Raw genomic sequence first — 20957 nt, 5'->3', positions numbered from 1 at the left:
GTAGTTCGCCCGCAGAGCACTTTACATCCACATATGGGATATTTACCTTACTCTGAAGAAATAGTGTTACAAATTTTGAGGGGCTCTTTATCCTATAACCCCTTGTGAAATTAAAAAAATTGCGGTATCACCAGCATTTTAGTGAAAAAAATTTAATTTTTCCATTTACACATCCGACTTTGACAAAAAGTCGTAAAACACCTGTGGGGTGTTAAGGCTCAAACCTTTTTTATTTTCCTTAAGGGATGTAGTTTCCAAAATAGTATGCCATGTGTTTCTTTTTTTTTTTTTTGCTGTTTTAACACCATAACAGCAAAAAAAATACGCTAAATTTGCTTTCAAAAAGCCAAATGTGGCTCCTTCTCTTTTGAGCATTGTAGTGCGCCCGCAGAGCACTTTACATCTACACATGGGGTATTTCCATACTCAGAGGAAATGGGGTCATTTGGGGGTCATTTTTGTATTTACTTATCCAAATTTAATGAAAAGTCATCAAACATCATCAAGTCATCAAAGGGGTGTTAAGGCTCACTATACCCCTTGTTACATTCCTTGAGGGGTTTCGTTTTCAAAATAGTATGCCATGTGTTTTTTATTTAATTTTTTTTTATTTTTTTTGCTGTCCTGGCACCATGGGTGCTTCCTAAATGCAACATGCCCCCCAAAAAACATTTCAGCAAAATTTACTCTGCAAAATCCCATTGTCGCTCCTTCCCTTCTGAGCCTTGTAGCACACACTGAGCACTTTACATCCACATGAGGTATTTCCTTACTCGAGAGAAATTGGGTTACAAATTTGGGGGGGCTTTTTCTCCTTTAACCCCCTGTAAAAATTAAAAAAATGGGTCTACAAGAACACGCAAGTGTAAAAAATGCCCCACTTCAGTGTTTGAATTTTCTCCTTCACTTTGCTGCTATTCCTGTGAAACACCTAAAGGGTAAACACACTTTCTGAATATCATTTAGAATACTTTGAGGGGTGCAGTTTTTATAATGGGGTCATTTATGTGGTATTTCTAATATGAAGGCCCCTCAAATCAACTTCAAACTGAACTGGTCCCTGAAACATTCAGATTTTGAAAATTTCGTGAAAAATTTCAAAATAGCTGCTATACTTTGAAGCCCTCTGATGTCTTCAAAAAGTAAAAACATGTCAACTTTATGATGCAAACATAAAGTAGACATATTGTATATGTGAATGAATATATAATTTCTTTGGTATGTCTATTTTCCTTACAAGCAGAGAGCTTCAAAGTTAGAAAATGCTACATTTTCAAATTTTTCATGACATTTTTGAATTTTTCACCAAGAAATGATGCAGGTATCGACAAAGATTTACCACTATGTTAAAGTAGAATATGTCACAAAAAAAACAATATAGGAATCAAATTTATAAGTAAAAGCATCCTATAGTTATTAATGCTTAAAGTTACAGTGGTCAGATGTGCAAAAAAATTTCTGTTCCTTAAAGGGGTACTCCGCTCTGTAACTCCCTCTCCCATAGACTTGCATTGAGAGGGCGGGGTGTGATGTCATTAGGGTGCGGGGTTATGATGTCACGAGCTCCTGGCACCGGCTCCAGCATTCGGAACAGTTTTTTCAAGACACTGAGCAGCGAAGTACCCATTTAAAGTCGTAATGGGCTAGGTTCTTAACCCCTTAACGACCACTGGTTCTTCTGTTTTTGCATCCTTTTTTCCTCACCACCTTCTAAAAATCATAACGCTTTTGACCACATTTGGCAAATTTTGACCACATTTGGCCGAAGACATTTATTGTGCTACACCCCTGTGAAAGTCGCAGATGGCAGTATCATGAATGAAACAGATTTGACTGGTCTAATGGTTTTTTGTCTTTCATTTGGTGCCACATTGTTGCTAGCTGGAAAGATTCAGTTTGGCTATGTTTACGGGATCAGTGCAATCGGTTGTTTAGGGATGTTCTGCCTTCATAATCTGATAAGTATGACCGGAGTTTCATTTGGCTGCGTTTCCAGTGTCCTGGGCTACTGCTTTCTCCCAATGATTATCACGTCTGGATTTGCTGTTGTTTTTTCCTTGCAAGGAATTATTGGCATCCTCTAGGGATGAGCAAATTGAATCTGATGAATCCAAATTCGTTACGAATTTCAGGAAAAATTTGATGCGCAAGGAATGCAAATATCGTTGCAATTCTATCACGCGAATCACTTCATTAAACTCCACTGAGTGCGGTCCAGGCTCCAGGACATCTAAAATTGTGGATCCACATGTGAAGACATGGGGCAAGGAATCCTGGGAAGGGGAACAAGGCTAGGAGAGATGACCCCGAATCACATGCAGCATGCAGCCTATCAGCAGCCAGTCAACCCTGTGATGTCACAACCCTATATAATCTGCAGCTATATTGCAGCCAGTCACTTCAGCCTTTCATTGCAGAGAGATAGATAGGGACAGGCAGGGTTGTGTGTTGGCCAGAAAAGCATTTTTCCAGCAGCAATTCTTCTCCTAGTCACGTCAAAGGACAGAGAGCAGTGTGTTGCGCAGAAAAGCATTCTTACAGCAGGGATTCACCTCCCAGTCACTTTCTAAAGCATTCTATTTCAAAGAGGGACAGAAAGCAGTTGTTACGCCGAGCGCTCCGGGTCCCCGCTCCTCCCCGGAGCGCTCGCAGCGTTCTCTCATTCGCAGCGCCCCGGTCAGACCTGCTGACCGGGTGCGCTGCGATATTACTCCCAGCCGGGATGCGATTCGCAATGCGGGACGCGCCCGCTCGCGATGCGCATCTCGGCTCCCGTACCTGACCCGTTCCCCGTCTGTGTTGTCCCGGCGCGCGCGGCCCCGCTCCTTAGGGCGCGCGCGCGCCGGGTCTCTGCCATTTAAAGGGCCGCTGCGCCACTGATTGGCGCAGCAGGCCTAATCAGTATTCTCACCTGTGCACTCCCTATTTATACCTCACTTCCCCTGCACTCCCTCGCCGGATCTTGTTGCCATTGTGCCAGTGAAAGCGTTTCCTTGTGTGTTCCTAGCCTGTGTTCCAGACCTCCTGCCGTTGCCCCTGACTACGATCCTTGCTGCCTGCCCTGACCTTCTGCTACGTCCGACCTTGCTCTTGTCTACTCCCTTGTACCGCGCCTATCTTCAGCAGTCTGAGAGGTTGAGCCGTTGCTGGTGGATACGACCTGGTTGCTACCGCCGCTGCAAGACCATCCCGCTTTGCGGCGGGCTCTGGTGAATACCAGTAGCAACTTAGAACCGGTCCACCAGCACGGTCCACGCCAATCCCTCTCTGGCACAGAGGATCCACCTCCAGCCAGCCGAATCGTGACAGTAGATCCGGCCATGGATCCCGCTGAAGTCCCACTGCCAGTTGTCGCCGACCTCACCACGGTGGTCGCCCAGCAGTCGCAACAGATAGCGCAACAAGGCCACCAGCTGTCTCAACTGACCGTGATGCTACAGCAGCTGCTACCACAACTCCAGCAACAATCTCCTCCGCCAGCTCCTGCACCTCCTCCGCAGCGAGTGGCCGCTTCCGGCCTACGATTATCCTTGCCGGATAAATTTGATGGGGACTCTAAGTTTTGCCGTGGCTTTCTTTCGCAATGTTCCCTGCACTTGGAGATGATGTCGGACCAGTTTCCTACTGAAAGGTCTAAGGTGGCCTTCGTAGTCAGCCTTCTGTCTGGGAAAGCTCTGTCATGGGCCACACCGCTCTGGGACCGCAATGACCCCGTCACTGCCTCTGTACATTCCTTCTTCACGGAGATTCGAAGTGTCTTTGAGGAACCTGCCCGAGCCTCTTCTGCTGAGACTGCCCTGCTGAACCTGGTCCAGGGTAATTCTTCTGTTGGCGAGTATGCCATCCAATTCCGTACTCTTGCCTCCAAATTATCCTGGAATAATGAGGCCCTCTGCGCGACCTTTAAAAAAGGCCTATCCAGCAACATTAAAGATGTGCTGGCCGCACGAGAAATTCCTGCTAACCTGCATGAACTTATTCATCTGGCCACCCGCATTGACATGCGTTTTTCCGAAAGGCGTCAGGAGCTCCGCCAGGATATGGACTTTGTTCGCACAAGGCGTTTTCTCTCCCCGGCTCCTCTCTCCTCTGGTCCTCTGCAATCCGTTCCTGTGCCTCCCGCCGTGGAGGCTATGCAAGTTGACCGGTCTCGCTTGACACCTCAAGAGAGGACACGACGCTGCATGGAGAATCTGTGCCTGTACTGTGCCGGTACCGAACACTTCTTGAAGGATTGTCCTATCCGTCCTCCCCGCCAGGAAAGACGTACGCTGACTCCGCACAAAGGCGAGACAGTTCTTGATGTCAACTCTGCTTCTCCACGCCTTACTGTGCCTATCTTCTTCTACCTTCTCCTTCTCTACTATGGCCTTCTTGGATTCCGGATCTGCAGGAAATTTTATTTTGGCCTCTCTCATCAACAGGTTCAACATCCCGGTGACCAGTCTCGCCAGACCCCTCTACATCAATTCTGTTAACAATGAAAGACTGGACTGTACCGTGCGTTACCGCACGGAACCTCTCCTAATGTGCATCGGACCTCATCACGAAAAAATTGAATTTTTGGTCCTCTCCAACTGCACTTCCGAAATTCTTTTTGGATTACCGTGGCTTCAACGCCATTTCCCAACCCTTGATTGGTCCACAGGTGAAATCAAGAATTGGGGTACTTCTTGTCTCAAGGACTGTCTTAAACCGGTTCCCAGTACTCCCTGCCGTGACCCTGTGGTTCCCCCTGTAACCGGTCTTCCTAAGGCTTATATGGACTATGCTGACGTGTTCTGCAAAAAGCAAGCTGAGACTTTACCTCCTCACAGGCCTTATGACTGTCCTATTGACCTCCTCCCGGGTACTACTCCACCCCGGGGCAGAATCTATCCTCTGTCTGCTCCAGAGACTCTTGCCATGTCAGAGTACATCCAGGAAAATTTAAAAAAGGGGTTTATCCGCAAATCCTCCTCTCCTGCCGGAGCTGGATTTTTTTTTGTGTCCAAAAAAGATGGCTCCCTACGTCCTTGCATTGATTACCGCTGACTTAATAAAATCACGGTAAAGAACCGCTACCCCCTACCTCTTATCTCGGAACTCTTTGATCGCCTATGTCACGATGCTGGCTGGCAGGAGGTGGATCCTCTGTGCCAGAGAGGGATTGGCGTGGACCGTGCTAGTGGACCGGTTCTAAGTCACTACTGATTTTCACCAGAGCCCGCCGCAAAGCGGGATGGTCTTGCTGCGGCGGTAGTGACCAGGTCGTATCCACTAGCAACGGCTCAACCTCTCTGACTGCTGAAGATAGGTGCGGTACAAGGGAGTAGACAGAAGCAAGGTCGGACGTAGCAGAAGGTCGGGGCAGGCAGCAAGGATCGTAGTCAGGGGCAACGGCAGGAGGTCTGGAACACAGGCTAGGAACACACAAGGAAACGCTTTCACTGGCACAATGGCAACAAGATCCGGCGAGGGAGTGCAGGGGAAGTGAGGTATACTTAGGGAGTGCATAGGTGAACACACTAATTAGAACCACTTGCGCCAATCAGCGGCGCAGTGGCCCTTTAAATCGCAGAGACCCGGCGCGCGCGCGCCCTAGGGAGCGGGGCCGCGCGCGCCGGGACAGGACCGACGGAGAGCGAGTCAGGTACGGGAGCCGGGGTGCGCATCGCGAGCGGGCGCCACCCGCATCGCGAATCGCATCCCGGCTGGAGGCGGTATCGCAGCGCACCGGGTCAGTGGATCTGACCGGAGCGCTGCAGTAGCGAGAGTGTAGCGAGCGCTCCGGGGAGGAGCGGGGACCCGGAGCGCTCGGCGTAACAGCCTACAAGGTGCCCACATCTTTACCAAACTGGACTTAAGGGGTGCTTATAATCTCATCCGCATCAGGGAGGGGGACGAATGGAAGACTGCATTTAACACCAGAGATGGACACTTTGAGTATCTGGTCATGCCCTTTGGCCTGTGCAACGCCCCTGCCGTCTTCCAAGACTTTGTTAATGAAATTTTTCGTGATCTCTTATATTCCTGTGTTGTGGTTTATCTGGACGATATTCTGATTTTTTCTGCCAATTTAGAAGAACACCGCCAGCATGTCCGCATGGTTCTTCAGAGACTTCGAGACAATCAACTTTATGCCAAAATGGAGAAATGTCTCTTTGAATGTCAATCTCTTCCTTTCCTAGGATACTTGGTTTCTGGCCAGGGACTACAAATGCACCCAGATAAGCTAGCTGCTGTATTAGATTGGCCACGCCCCTCCGGACTCCGTGCTATCCAACGTTTTTTGGGGTTCGCCAATTATTACAGACAATTTATTCCACACTTTTCCACTATTGTGGCTCCTATCGTGGCTTTAACCAAGAAAAATGCCAATCCCAAGTCCTGGTCTCCCCAAGCGGAAGACGCATTTAAACATCTCAAGTCTGCCTTTTCTTCTGCTCCCGTGCTCTCCAGACCTGACCCATCTAAACCCTTTCTATTGGAGGTAGATGCCTCCTCAGTGGGAGCTGGAGCTGTCCTTCTACAAAAAAATTCTTCCGGGCATGCTGTTACTTGTGGGTTTTTTCCTAGGACCTTCTCTCCGGCGGAGAGAAACTACTCCACCGGGGATCGAGAACTACTGGCCATTAAATTGGCGCTTGAGGAATGGAGGCATCTGCTGGAGGGATCAAAATTTCCAGTTATCATATACACTGATCACAAGAATCTCTCCTATCTCCAGTCTGCCCAACGGCTAAACCCTCGCCAGGCCAGGTGGTCGTTGTTCTTTGCCCGTTTTAACTTTGAAATTCATTTTCGCCCTGCCGACAAGAACATTAGGGCCGATGCCCTCTCTCGTTCCTCGGATGCCTCTGAAGTAGAGCTCTCTCCGCAACACATCATTCCTCCTGACTGTCTGATCTCCACTTCTCCAGCCTCCATCAGGCAAACTCCTCCAGGGAAGACCTTCGTTTCTCCACGCCAGCATCTCGGGATTCTCAAATGAGGACACTCCTCCCACCTCGCAGGCCATGCGGGCATCAAAAAATCCTTGCAACTCATCTCTCGTTTTTATTGGTGGCCGACTCTGGAGACGGATGTTGTTGATTTTGTGCGGGCCTGTACTGTCTGTGCCCGGGATAAGACTCCTCGCCAGAAGCCTGCTGGTCTCCTTCATCCTCTGCCTGTCCCCGAACAGCCTTGGTCACTGATTGGTATGGACTTTATCACAGACTTACCCCCATCCCGTGGCAACACAGTTGTTTGGGTGGTCGTTGATCGATTTTCCAAGATGGCACATTTTATTCCTCTTCCTGGTCTTCCTTCAGCGCCTCAGTTGGCAAAACAATTTTTTGTACACATTTTTCGTCTTCACGGTTTGCCCACGCAGATCGTCTCGGATAGAGGCGTCCAATTCGTGTCTAAATTCTGGAGGGCCCTCTGTAAACAGCTCAAGATTAAACTAAACTTCTCTTCTTCTTATCATCCCCAATCCAATGGGCAAGTAGAAAGAATTAATCAGGTCCTGGGTGACTATTTACGGCATTTTGTTTCCTCCCGCCAGGATGACTGGGCAGATCTTCTACCATGGGCCGAATTCTCATACAACTTCAGAATCTCCGAGTCTTCTGCTAAGTCCCCATTTTTCGTGGTGTACGGCCGTCACCCTCTTCCCCCCCTCCCTACCCCCTTGCCCTCTGGTTTGCCCGCTGTGGATGAAGTGACTCGTGATCTTTCCACCATATGGAAAGAGACCCAAAATTCTCTTTTACAGGCTTCATCCCGGATGAAAAGATTTGCCGATAAGAAAAGAAGAACTCCCCCCATTTTTGCTCCCGGAGACAAGGTACGGCTCTCCGCTAAATATGTCCGCTTTCGTGTCCACAGTTACAAACTGGGACCACGCTATCTTGGTCCTTTCAAAGTCTTGTGCCAGATTAACCCTGTCTCTTACAAACTCCTTCTTCCTCCTTCTCTTCGTATTCCCAATGTCTCTCTCCTTAAGCCACTCATCATTAACCGCTTCTCTCCCAAACTTGTTTCTCCCACTCCTGTTTCCGGTTCTTCTGACGTCTTCTCCGTGAAGGAGATTCTGGCCTCCAAGATGGTCAGAGGAAAAAAAATTTTTTTGGTGGATTGGGAGGGCTGTGGCCCAGAAGAGAGATCCTGGGAACCTGAGGACAACATCCTGGACAAAAGTCTTATCCTCAGGTTCTCAGGCTCCAAAAAGAGGGGGAGACCCAAGGAGGGGGGGTACTGTTACGCCGAGCGCTCCGGGTCCCCGCTCCTCCCCAGAGCGCTCGCAGCGTTCTCTCATTCGCAGCGCCCCGGTCAGACCTGCTGACCGGGTGCGCTGCGATATTACTCCCAGCCGGGATGCGATTCGCGATGCGGGACGCGCCCGCTCGCGATGCGCATCTCGGCTCCCGTACCTGACCCGTTCCCCGTCTGTGTTGTCCCGGCGCGCGCGGCCCCGCTCCTTAGGGCGCGCGCGCGCCGGGTCTCTGCCATTTAAAGGGCCGCTGCGCCACTGATTGGCGCAGCAGGCCTAATCAGTATTCTCACCTGTGCACTCCCTATTTATACCTCACTTCCCCTGCACTCCCTCGCCGGATCTTGTTGCCATTGTGCCAGTGAAAGCGTTTCCTTGTGTGTTCCTAGCCTGTGTTCCAGACCTCCTGCCGTTGCCCCTGACTACGATCCTTGCTGCCTGCCCTGACCTTCTGCTACGTCCGACCTTGCTCTTGTCTACTCCCTTGTACCGCGCCTATCTTCAGCAGTCTGAGAGGTTGAGCCGTTGCTGGTGGATACGACCTGGTTGCTACTGCCGCAGCAAGACCATCCCGCTTTGCGGCGGGCTCTGGTGAATACCAGTAGCAACTTAGAACCGGTCCACCAGCATGGTCCACGCCAATTCCTCTCTGGCACAGAGGATCCACCTCCAGCCAGCCGAATCGTGACAGCAGTGTGTTGCACAGATTCAGCTCAAGCCCAAATCCTGCCTAGAAGCACTGATAGGGAAGGGAGTGAGATTGAGAGAGAAAGTGCAATTTTGGGTGTATTACACAGCAACTGTGTGCTGCATCACTGGTGTGTACCACTGGTGTTGTACACATACTTTTTTAAGCGTACTGGAGCGCATTGTCCTCCCCTCATAAGTGCATACCATATACGTACATCTAAGTGGTGTACTATTTTGTTCGTGTTAAAGTCTCAAGGGCCTAGATACTGTGAAAGGCCAGGCAAAAGTACACACCTGCTGCTGCTCTAGAGAAATACTGTTTTAAGCGTAGTGAAGCGTATTGTACTCCCCTCATATATGCGCTAAGTATGACAGGCAGAGAAGTGCCAAGACATGCACAGAGGAGTGGCAGAGGCCTAAATTCATCAGGTGCATGCAGAGATCGCAGCAGACTAGGGGCGAGTGGCAGTAGGAGTTGCAGCAAGAGGCCAGAGTTCCTGGTATCAGCCAGCGGTCATGTCTCTACCAGCAACCCTTCTGCTGTCATTGACTGGTTAACTCGGTCATCCACTACATCACAAGTGACATCTGACAGCACCAGTTAACAGTCAGTGGGTTCCTCAGACACAACCCTCAGTTGGCATGGCCCGGGAATAGTCCCTGTCCTCCAATTGCCTCTGTCCTACGCTGTTCCCACCCCCATAGAAGTATCCTATGCTGTGGGTTCAGCCCCCCCTTTTAGTCAGGACAATCTACTAGAGGACAGTCAGCAGCCCAGACAAGAAGTGGAGGAGACATCCCCAGCTTCCTTTGCTAGGCGGGCAAGTAATGAAGAGGAGAGTGGCGTGGTAGGTAGTGTTGGGAGCATTTAAACTCCTGAAGCACACACTGTTGAGGAACCTGAGGAGGACATCAGTGATGTGCTGACACAAATCGATGATGATGAAGTCGATTGCACTTGGGAGCCAGGTGCAGAAGGGGCTTCATCATCAGGATGGTGGCAAAAAAGAAAAGAGGGTGGCAGGTTGCCTGTGAGGCAGCAGTTAAGCCAGCAAGGTGATAGCATGGTTGGGAGTCAGCATGGTGGCAGCAGTGGGAAGTCTGGAGCCTAAAGTGCCTGGGGTAGACCACCTGCTTTGCGGCAGCCTACCTGTCCAGGAGGTAGTGGAACAGAAGTCCTTGGAGTCTGTGGCAGTAGCAGCCAGTCAGTGCGGAATGTTGGGGGGAAAATCAGCTGCTCTACGGTGTGGCAGTTTTTCATCAAGTATCCGGAGGATGTTAACATGGCCACATGCAATTTAAAAAAATATGCTTAATCTTTTAAATTGTGAGGCCCTTTGGTCTGGTCAGGCTGCCACCACCTCCATCCTCTGTCATCATATGGTGTACTCTTGTTGATGCCACCTCTAGGATTAGTCATTCTGACACATTTTGGTCTCCTCATGCTGGTGCCACCTTCAGGCTGTGTAATTTTGCCGCCATGTGGTCTCCTCATGCTGCTGGGACATTACCTAAAAAATTTTATGGTAGCACTAGCTATTTAAAATTTTCAATTTAAATTTTAAAATGTATCTTTTAATCTTAGAAATTGTGAGGCCCTATGGTCTTATCATTCTGGAACATTACCTAAAAATGTTTTATGGTAGCACTAGCTACCATGAATCTTCAATTAAAATTAGATTTTTTTTTTCTTTTAATCTAAGGAATTGTGAGGCCCTATGGTCTGATCATGCTGCTGGGACATTACCTAAAAAAAATTATGGTAGAACTAGCTACCATAAATCTTCAATTAAAATTTGAAAATGTATCTTTTAATCTTAGGAATTATGAGGCCCTATGGTCTCATCATAATGCTGGGACATTATCTAAAAATGTTTATGGTAGCACTAGCTACCATAGAGTTTCAATAAAAATTTGAAAGTTTTTCTTTTAATCTTAAGAAATTTAAGGCACTATGGTCTCATCATGCTGCTGGGACATTACCTAAAACATTTTATGGTAGCACTAGCTACAATATATCTTCAACTAAAAGTTGAAAACTTATCTTTTAATCTTTGGAATTGTGAGACCCTATGGTCTCCTCTAGGCTTGGTCATTCTGACACTACATGGTTTCCTTATGCTCCTGCAACCTCCAGGCTGTGTCATTGTGCCGCCATGTGGTCTGCTCATGATGCTGGCACATTATTTAAAAATTTAAAAAAATATTTTTTTTTAATTAATTTTATTAAATACATTTTCAATAATTTGAATTAATAATTTTAATACAAATGCCCCATCCAGCATACCATGTGTGCAGGGCACGGTGGTGCCACGCTGTTCTTTACATAGTTTACCTTGGGGAACTCAGTCACACAGGGGAGGAACTGCTAAAATCGTTCATCAAGAAATAGAATCATGGGTTACTCCACAACAACTGAAAATGGGAACCATGGTGATCAACAAGGGGAAGAACATCTTGTCTGCGCTGCTTCAAGGAAGCCTGAGCCCTGCACCCTGCATGGCACACATGTTTAATCTGGTTGTCAAGTGATTCTTGAAGAGTTCCCCCAATCTGCAAGACATCCTAACAATGGGAAGAAAACTTTGCATGCACTTTAGCCACTCATACACCGCAAAGCACACCCTCCTTGAGCTGCAGCTTCAGACTAGCATTCCCCAACATAGTCTGATTTGCAACATTTCCATAAGTTGAAATTCCACCCTCCATATGTTGGACCGACTATACGAACAGAGAAAAGCCATCATTCTTGATAATCCACGTGGATAGGGGGACTCCCCTGTGTAACTTCAATGTCAACCAGTGGCAGCTCATATGTGACACTGGCCAATTGCTCAGGCCCTTTGAGGAAGCCACATTATCAGTCACCAGGATTAAGGGATGAACGACGTCATTCCACTGCTTCATATCCTACAACACGTGTTGAAAACAATGGCTGGTCAGGGCACTGGAGCCCTGTGGGGGCTGAACTGGAGGAGGAGGGGGACAGTGGAGGACAGGCAAGGTTTTGCAAAATGGGTGGTTTTTATAGTCATCTGACCGGAGAGGAGGAGCAGGCTGTGGAGCTACAGGGTGATAAGAAAGACGAGACAGAGGACCCAGACACACTGTGGCCATGTGGTCTACTCATGCTGCTGGCACATTTAATGAATCTTAGTCATAATATATTTTAAATCTTCAATAAAATATTTCCAAAATATCTTTAATCCTTTCAATTCTGAGACCCTATGGTTTTGTTATGCTGTTGCCACCTCCAGGCTGGGTTGTTCTGCCACTATATGGTCTCCTCTTGCTGCAGCCAATTCCAGGTTGTGTTATTCTGCCAGATTATGGTCTCCTATTGCTGCTGCCACCTCCAGGCTGTCTCATTGTGCCACCATATGTGTTACGCCGAGCGCTCCGGGTCCCCACTCCTCCCCGGAGCGCTCGCAGCGTTCTCCTGTTCGCAGCGCCCCGGTCAGACCCGCTGACCGGGAGCGCTGCGATAATGTCCCTAGCCGGGATGCGATTCGCGATGCGGGACGCGCTTGCTCGCGGTGCGCATCCCGACCCGCTTACCAGACTCGTTCCCCGTCTGTGCTGTCTAGGCATGCGCGGCCCCACTCCCTAGGGCGCTCGCTCGCCGGCTCTCTGCGATTTAAAGGGCCAGTGCGCCACTGATTGGCGCATGGTTTTAATTAGTGTGTTCACCTGTGCACTTCCCTATATTACCTCACTTCCCCTTCACTTCCTTGCCGGATCTTGTTGCCATTGTGCCAGTGAAAGCATTCCTTGTGTATCCCAAGCCAGTGTTCCAGACCTCTTGCCGTTGCTCCAACGATCCTTGCTGCCTGCCCTGACCTTCTGCTATGTCCGACCTTGCTCTTGCCTAATCCTTTGTACCGCGCCTATCTCAGCAGTCAGAGAGGTTGAGCCGTTGCCGGTGGATACGACCTGGTTGCTACCGCCGCTGCAAGACCATCCCGCTTTGCGGCGGGCTCTGGTGAAAACCAGTAGCAACTTAGAACCGGTCCGCCGGCACGGTCCACGTCAATCCCTCTATGACACAGAGGATCCACCTCCAGCCTGCCGAATCCTGACAGTAGATCCGGCCATGGATCCCACTGAGGTCCCGCTGCCAGTTGTCACTGACCTTACCACGGTGGTCGCCCAGCAGTCGCAAAAGATAGCGCAACAAGGCCATCAGCTGTCTCAACTGACTGTTATGCTACAGCAGCTTCTACCACAGCTTCAGCAACCATCTCCTCCACCAGCTCCTGCACCTCCTCCGCAGCAAGTGGCCGCATCCAGCCTCCGTTTATCATTGACAAGTTTGATGGGGACTCTAGACTTTGCCGTGGTTTTCTCTCGCAATGTTCCCTGCAGTTGGAGATGATGTCGGACCAATTTCCAACTGAACGGTCAAAGGTGGCTTTCGTGGTTAGTCTCCTGTCTGGGAAGGCCCTGTCTTGGGCCACACCACTCTGGGACCGCAATGATCCTGTCACTGCCTCCCTACACTCTTTCTTCGCAGAGATTCGAAGTGTCTTCGAGGAACCAACCCGATCCTCTTCTGCCGAGACTACCCTGCTGAACCTGGTCCAGGGTAATTCTTCAGTAGGCGAGTACGCCATCCAATTCCGTACTCTCGCCTCCGAATTATCTTGGAATAACGAGGCCCTCTGCGCGACCTTCAAAAAAGGCCTATCCAGTAACATCAAAGATGTGTTGGCCGCACGAGAAATCCCTGCCAACCTGCATGAACTTATTCATTTGGCCACCCGCATTGACATGCGTTTTTCCGAAAGACGCCAGGAGCTCCGCCAGGATTTGGACTTTGTTCACACTAGGCGGTTTCTCTCCCCGGCTCCTCTCTTCTCTGGTCCGCTGCAATCTGTTCCTGTGCCTTCCGCCGTGAAGGCTATGCAAGTAGACCGGTCTCGCCTGACACCACAAGAGAGGACACGCCGCCGCAATGAGAACCTATGCCTGTACTGTGCCAGTACTGAACACTTCTTGAAGAATTGTCCTATCCGTCCTCCACGTCAGGAAAGATGCACTCCGATTCCGCACAAAGATGAGTCAGCTCTAGGTGTGAACTCTGCTTCTCCACGTCTTCTTCTAACTCCTCCTTCTCAGCTGTGGCCTTCTTGGATTCTGGATCTGCAGGAAATTTTATTTTGGCCTCTTTCGTTAACAGATTCAACATCCCAGTGACCAGTCTCGCCAGACCGCTCTACATCGCCTCAGTTAATGGTGAAAGATTGGATTGTACTGTGTGTTACCGCACAGAACCCCTCTTAATATGCATTGGACCCCGTCACGAAAATATTGAATTTCTGGTACTTTCTAACTGCACTTCTGAAATTCTTCTCGGACTACCTTGGCTTCAACGCCATTCCCCTACCCTTGACTGGACCACCGGGGAAATCAAGAACTGGGGTACCTCTTGCTACAAAAAATGCCTTATGTCTGCTCCCAGTCCTGCCAGTCAAAACCCTATGGCTCCTCCGATACCAGGTCTCCCCAAGGCCTATCTGGACTATGCCGATGTTTTTTGCAAAAAACAAGCAGAGACTTTGCCTCCTCACAGGCCTTATGACTGTCCTATTGATCTCCTCCCTGGTACTACTCCACCCCGGGGCAGAATCTATCCCCTGTCTGCTCCTGAAACACAAGCCATGACGGAGTACATCCAAGAAAATTAAAAAAGGGGATTTATCCGCACGTCTTCCTCCCCTGCCGGAGTTCTACTTTGTCTCCAAAAAAGACGGTTCCTTACGACCATGCATTGATTACCGCGGTCTTAATAAAATCACTATAAAAAACCGCTATTCCTTGCCTCTTATCTCGGAGCTCTTTGACCGCCTACGTGGCACCAACATCTTTACAAAATTAGATTTAAGAGGTGCATATAATTTCATCCGCATCAGGGAAGGGGACGAGTGGAAGACCGCATTTAACACCAGAGACGGACACTTTGAATATCTGGTTATGCCCTTTGGGCTTTGCAACGCCCCTGCCGTCTTCCAGGACTTTGTAAATGAAATTTTTCGTGATTTATTATATACCTGTGTTGTGGTCTACTTGGACGACATTTTGATTTTTTCTTCTAACCTCGAAGAACACCGCCGTCATGTCTGCCTGGTTCTTCAGAGACTCCGGGACAATCAGTTATATGCCAAGATGGAGAAATGTCTCTTTGAATGCCAATCTCTTCCCTTCCTAGGATATTTAGTCTCTGGCCAGGGACTTCAAATGGACCCAGACAAACTGTCGGCCGTGTTGGATTGGCCACGCCCCTCCGGACTCCGAGCTATCCAACGTTTCTTGGGGTTTGCCAATTACTACAGACAATTTATTCCACATTTTTCCACCATTGTGGCCCCAAATGTGGCCCTAACCAAGAAAAACGCCAACCCTAAGTCCTGGCCTTCTCAAGTGGACGAGGCGTTCAACCGTCTCAAAACTGCCTTTTCTTCTGCTCCCGTACTCTCCAGACCTGATCCATCTAAACCCTTCTCACTGGAGGTAGACGCCTCCTCGGAGGGAGCCGGAGCTGTACTCCTACAAAAAAACTCTTCTGGACATAACATTACTTGTGGTTTCTTTTCTAGGACCTTCTCTCCGGCAGAGAAAAATTACTCCATTGGTGATCGAGAGAACTACTGGCCATAAAACTGGCCCTCGAGGAATGGAGGCACCTGCTGGAGGGGTCCAAATACCCAATTATTATATACACTGATCACAAGAATCTCTCTTATCTTCAGTCTGCCCAATGGCTGAACCCACGCCAGGCTAGGTGGTCGTTGTTTTTTGCCCGTTTTAACTTTGAAATTCATTTTATCCCTGCTGACAAGAACATCAGGGCTGACGCCCTCTCTCGTTCCTCGGATGCCTCTGAAATGGAAGCCTCCCTACAACACATTATTCCTCCTGAGTGTCTGATCTCCGCTTCGCCAGCTTCCATCAGACAAACTCCTCCTGGAAAGACCTTCGTCCCTCCACGCCAGCGCCTCAGGATCCTCAGGTGGGGACACTCCTCACACCTCGCCGGCCATGCTGGCGTCAAAAAGTCCATCTAGCTCATCTCTCGTTTTTATTGGTGGCCTACCCTGGAAGCAGATGTTGCGGATTTTGTTCGGGCTTGTACAGTCTGTGCCCGGGACAAAACTCCTCGTTAGAAGCCTGCTGGCCTCCTTCATCCTCTGCCTGTTCCTGAGCTACCATGGTCTCAGATTGCTATGGATTTATAACAGACCTGCCTTTATCCCATGGCAACACAGTCATTTGGGTGGTCGTTGATCGTTTCTCCAAGATGGCACATTTTATTCCACTTCCAGGTCTTCCTTCTGCGCCACAGTTGGCGAAACAATTTTTTGTGCACATTTTTCTTCTTCACGGGCTTCCCACGCATATCTTCTCGGATAGAGGCGTTCAATTTGTGTCGAAATTCTGGAGGGCCCTCTGTAATCAGCTTAAAATCAAATTAAACTTCTCGTCTTCCTATCATCCCCAATCCAATGGGCAAGTGGAGATAGTTAACCAGGTTCTTGGTGACTTTATGCGACATTTGGTTTCCTCCCGCCAGGATGATTGGGCCGATCTTCTACCATGGGCCGAATTCTTGTACAATTTCAAAGTCTCTGAGTCCTCCGCTAAATCCCGTTCTTTGTGGTGTACGGCCGTCACCCTTTTCCCCCCCCTCCCCTCTCCCACGCCTTCTGGTTTGCCCGCTGTTGATGAGGTTACCCGGGACTTCTCCACCATCTGGGAAGAGACTCAAAAATCCCTCATACAGGCCTCATCCCGGATGAAGAAACATGCTGACAAAAAAAAGAAGAACTCCTCCTGTCTTTGCTCCTGGAGACAAAGTGTGGCTCTCCGCCAAGTATATCCGCTTCCGTGTCTCCAGTTATAAACTGGGACCACGTTATCTTGGACCCTTTAAAATCAAGTGCCAAATCAATTCTGTCTCCTACAAACTCCTTCTTCCCCCTTCTCTCCGTATTCCCAATGCTTTTCATGTCTCTCTCCTTAAACCGCTTATCCTTAACCGCTTCTCTCCCTACTCCTGTCTCCGGGTCCTCAGATGTCTTCTCGGTTAAAGAAATTCTTGCATCCAAGACGGTCAGAGGTAAAAAAAAAATTCTTGTAGATTGGGAGAATTGCGGTCCTGAGGAGAGGTCATGGGAACCCGAGGATAACATTCTCGACAAGGACCTTATTCACAAATTTTCAGGTTCAAAAAAGAGGGGGAGACCCAAGGGGGGGGGGGGGTACTGTTACGCCGAGCGCTCCGGGTCCCCGCTCCTCCGCAGAGTGCTCGCAGCGTTCTCCTGTTCGCAGCGCCCCGGTCAGACCCGCTGACCGGGAGCGCTGCGATAATGTCCCTAGCCGGGATGCGATTCGCGATGCGGGACGCGCCCGCTCGCGGTGCGCATCCCGACCCGCTTACCAGACTCGTTCCCCGTCTGTGCTGTCCCGGCGCGCGCGGCCCCGCTCCCTAGGGCGCGCGCGCGCCGGCTCTCTGCGATTTAAAGGGCCAGTGCGCCACTGATTGGCGCATGGTTTTAATTAGTGTGTTCACCTGTGCACTTCCCTATATTACCTCACTTCCCCTTCACTTCCTTGCCGGATCTTGTTGCCATTGTGCCAGTGAAAGCGTTCCTTGTGTATCCCAAGCCAGTGTTCCAGACCTCTTGCCGTTGCCCCTGACTCCGATCCTTGCTGCCTGCCCTGACCTTCTGCTACGTCCGACCTTGCTCTTGCCTAATCCCTTGTACCGCGCCTATCTCAGCAATCAGAGAGGTTGAGCCGTTGCCGGTGGATACGACCTGGTTGCTACCGCCGCTGCAAGACCATCCCGCTTTGTGGCGGGCTCTGGTGAAAACCAGTAGCAACTTAGAACCGGTCCGCCGGCACGGTCCACGCCAATCCCTCTCTGACACAGAGGATCCACCTCCAGCCTGCCGAATCCTGACAATATGGTTTCCTTATGCTGTTGGCATCTTAGATTAAACTTTTAAAATGTTGATGCATCTAAAATCTTCAGTTTAAATTTTACAAAATATCTTTAATCTCTTCTATTGTGAGGCCCTATGGTCTCGTCAGGCTGCTGCTACCTCTAGGCTCTGTCATTGTGCCGCCATGGGACTCCTTGTAAGATTGGGTTTTGTGGTCATCTTTTCAAGACTGAGGCCCTATGGTCGTCGACGTCATATACCTGTCGAGTTACCACAAGAATCCAATGAAACAGGTTGGAGCAATAACAATGAACCATAACTGATTAAATGAAGAGGTAGGGGCTGGAACAGGTGGTATCTTGCCAGGTGGAGGACCGCCAGCTCAATTTTAAGAAATAAGTACAAGCTTTTTCACTGCAGTCACTTATCCAACGGCACAGAAGCTGAATGTGTTCATGTCCAAGTTGCTGGTACTGCAGTCCCTCCCTTTTCAAGTAGACACTCAGAGTATGGGGGTGCACTGAGAGGCAGGGGCTGGGACAGGCAGTAGCTGGCCTCATGGTGGACCGCCAGCTCGATGCCCAGAATGGGTAATCAAAAATTTTTAATAAATTCAAATTAAAATAAACAAAAATTACATAAAAAATCTCCTTAATCTCTTCAATTTTGATGCCATATGGTCTCCCTGTTGCCACATCCAGATGCTAAGTGGCAGTGATTCTAATAGAAATGCCTGTAATCTGCATGTCATACTGAATAACAGTATTATTCCACTTACACAGCACACTCCCGATGCATGTTACGACAAGGCAAAGTGTTCTACACCCCTATTGAGGCTCTCTGTAGCCTGGAAATAGCCCTTTTAATAGTGATTCACCACAAATAAATTCGGATTGAACCAATTTTTTTCGGGAAAGTCCGTGAATCGGCTGCATCGAATTTTTCAAAAATTCGCTCATCTCTAGCATCCTCCTCGCAGCTTTAATAATAGGCTGGTGCAGCTTCTCTGCCTCAAAGATCTTCATTTCTGCATTGTCCATGGAAGGACAACAGCTTCTTGTCGCCTATCTGTGTGCTTTACTATACGGTGTGTTTTATCTGATTTCTGTCTTTTGAACTGTTTATTACAGTTGGACTACAATGGGCCAAACACATTTTGAAGATGGAATTAATCTGCTGTCTGGGATCACTAAATTGTCATCATGCACATCTTTGGGAAACAAGGTGACGTCCATCTTATGTTCAGGTTTATATAGGATTTTTTTTTTATAAATACTGAAGTTCCTCAGAATATCTTTGTAAAGAGCTAAAGTTGTACTGGCTGAACCCACTAGCATACACAATTTACACTTTATGATGAAAAAATTCAGCGTTTATGTGAATTATCCATTATCTGGCCTGCCCTTGTCTTCTTTTAAAGACTATCTGTCATATGCCACAACATTTTTTATATGTTACTCAGTACCTAATCTAGTTCATGTACATATCATTTTTAGGTGTCTCACATTTACCTACTTGCTATTGTTCACTTCGTTTTTCATCCTGTGCTTTAGAGGACCCATGTACCTTGCTCTGTGGGACTCATCTTCCTCCCTGAATCTGCTGTGCTATGCTGGGTCTCTTTATCCAATCACTGCAGGCTACTCTGTAACCCCCTTTTCTCTGTTTTCATGCTGCATCACTGTGTTAAATATTCCTGTACATTATCATCGTTAGGTTTATCAGGATAGCCCAACATGCAAGAATACAAGACCAAAACTGTTTTGGCAAATAAAGAATCAATCCATTATTTCTGTTACGTTGGGTAGGGATATGTGTGACCCTAAACTAATTCTCACCCTCTGCCTTTTGGGGTGCCCACCTTCTTAATAGGGTGATCCCAACCAGGGTGTAGTGAATTCAAAGTAACAAACAACACAGTATGGAAGTCAGGAAAAGGGTCAGGGCACAAAAGGGTTAATAAACAACTGAACAACAATAGGATCATTAACAGGGAATGCATAAACAAACTTATAATCAGAATCAAACAAGCAAAGTTGGTGAAAAAAGAGACACAAAATCAGTACAAAATCAGAATGCAATAGAGTAGTCAGGAAAAAAAGGATGATAATATACACAAGATACACAGGTGAATAGCAAACCAGAGCAAAAGAAAAAAGGAAAGATCCCTTATATCAGGCTAGGACACAAACCAGAGAGCAGCATATATATACTAGCGCAACATTGGGGAAAAACTAAGGCCGGACATGATTGGCCAGTCGTTCACACCTCCCGATTGGCCCAGGCATTGTCACTGCGACGTCACAGCCACAAGACACACCTTTGTCACTTTCAATACATAGTAGATATCCACTGAATTGACAAGTGTGCATAGGTGATATAGGCACATGTTTTTAAGTTGGAAAAAAACTGATGCATTTTGAGCTACTAGAGATCTTACTAATGGTTAAGTATGACCTTTACCACATATACAGTGGGGCAAAAAAGTATTCAGTTTGCCACCAATTGTGCAAGTTCTCCCACTTAAAAAGAGGAGAGAGGGTTCTAATATTCATCATAGGTATACCTCAACTATGAGAGACATAATCAGAAAAAAAAATCCATAAAGTCACATTGTCTAATTTTTAAAGAATTTATTTGCAATTTATGGTGGAAAATAAGTATTTGCTCACGTACAAACAAGCAAGATCTCTGGCTTTCACACACCTGTAACTTCTTCTTTAAGGGTCTCCTCTGTCCGCCACTTGTTACTTAATTAATGGCACCTGTTTGAACTTGTTATCAGTATATTTGTCCACAACCTCAAACAGTCAGACTCCAAACTCCACTATGGCCAAGACCAAAGATCTGTGGAAGGACACCATAAACAAAATTGTAGACCTGCACCCGGCTGGGAATACTGAATCTGCAATAGGCAAGCAGCTTGGTGTGAAGAAATCAACAGTGGGTGCAATTATTAGAAAATGGAAGATATACAAGACCACTGATAATCTCCCTTGATCTGGGGCTCGATGCAAGATCTCAGGCCGTGGTGTCAAAATGATCACAAGAACTGAAAGCAAAAATCCCAGAACCACATGGGG

At 48.2% G+C, this 20957-nt stretch overlaps 1 pseudogene; it reads left to right on the top strand.

The window, feature by feature from the left end:
• Window positions 1-1735: 1735 nt before the first annotated feature.
• LOC130274543 (protein YIPF5-like) lies at window positions 1736-18990 on the top strand (annotated as a pseudogene).
• The last annotated feature ends 1967 nt before the right edge of the window (window positions 18991-20957 follow it).

This window comes from Hyla sarda, chromosome 5 (genome assembly GCF_029499605.1).
Source record: "Hyla sarda isolate aHylSar1 chromosome 5, aHylSar1.hap1, whole genome shotgun sequence".
Lineage (NCBI taxonomy): Eukaryota > Metazoa > Chordata > Amphibia > Anura > Hylidae > Hyla > Hyla sarda.
Note: the sequence above shows the minus strand (reverse complement) of the source record. Positions and strands in the feature narration are given on the sequence as shown.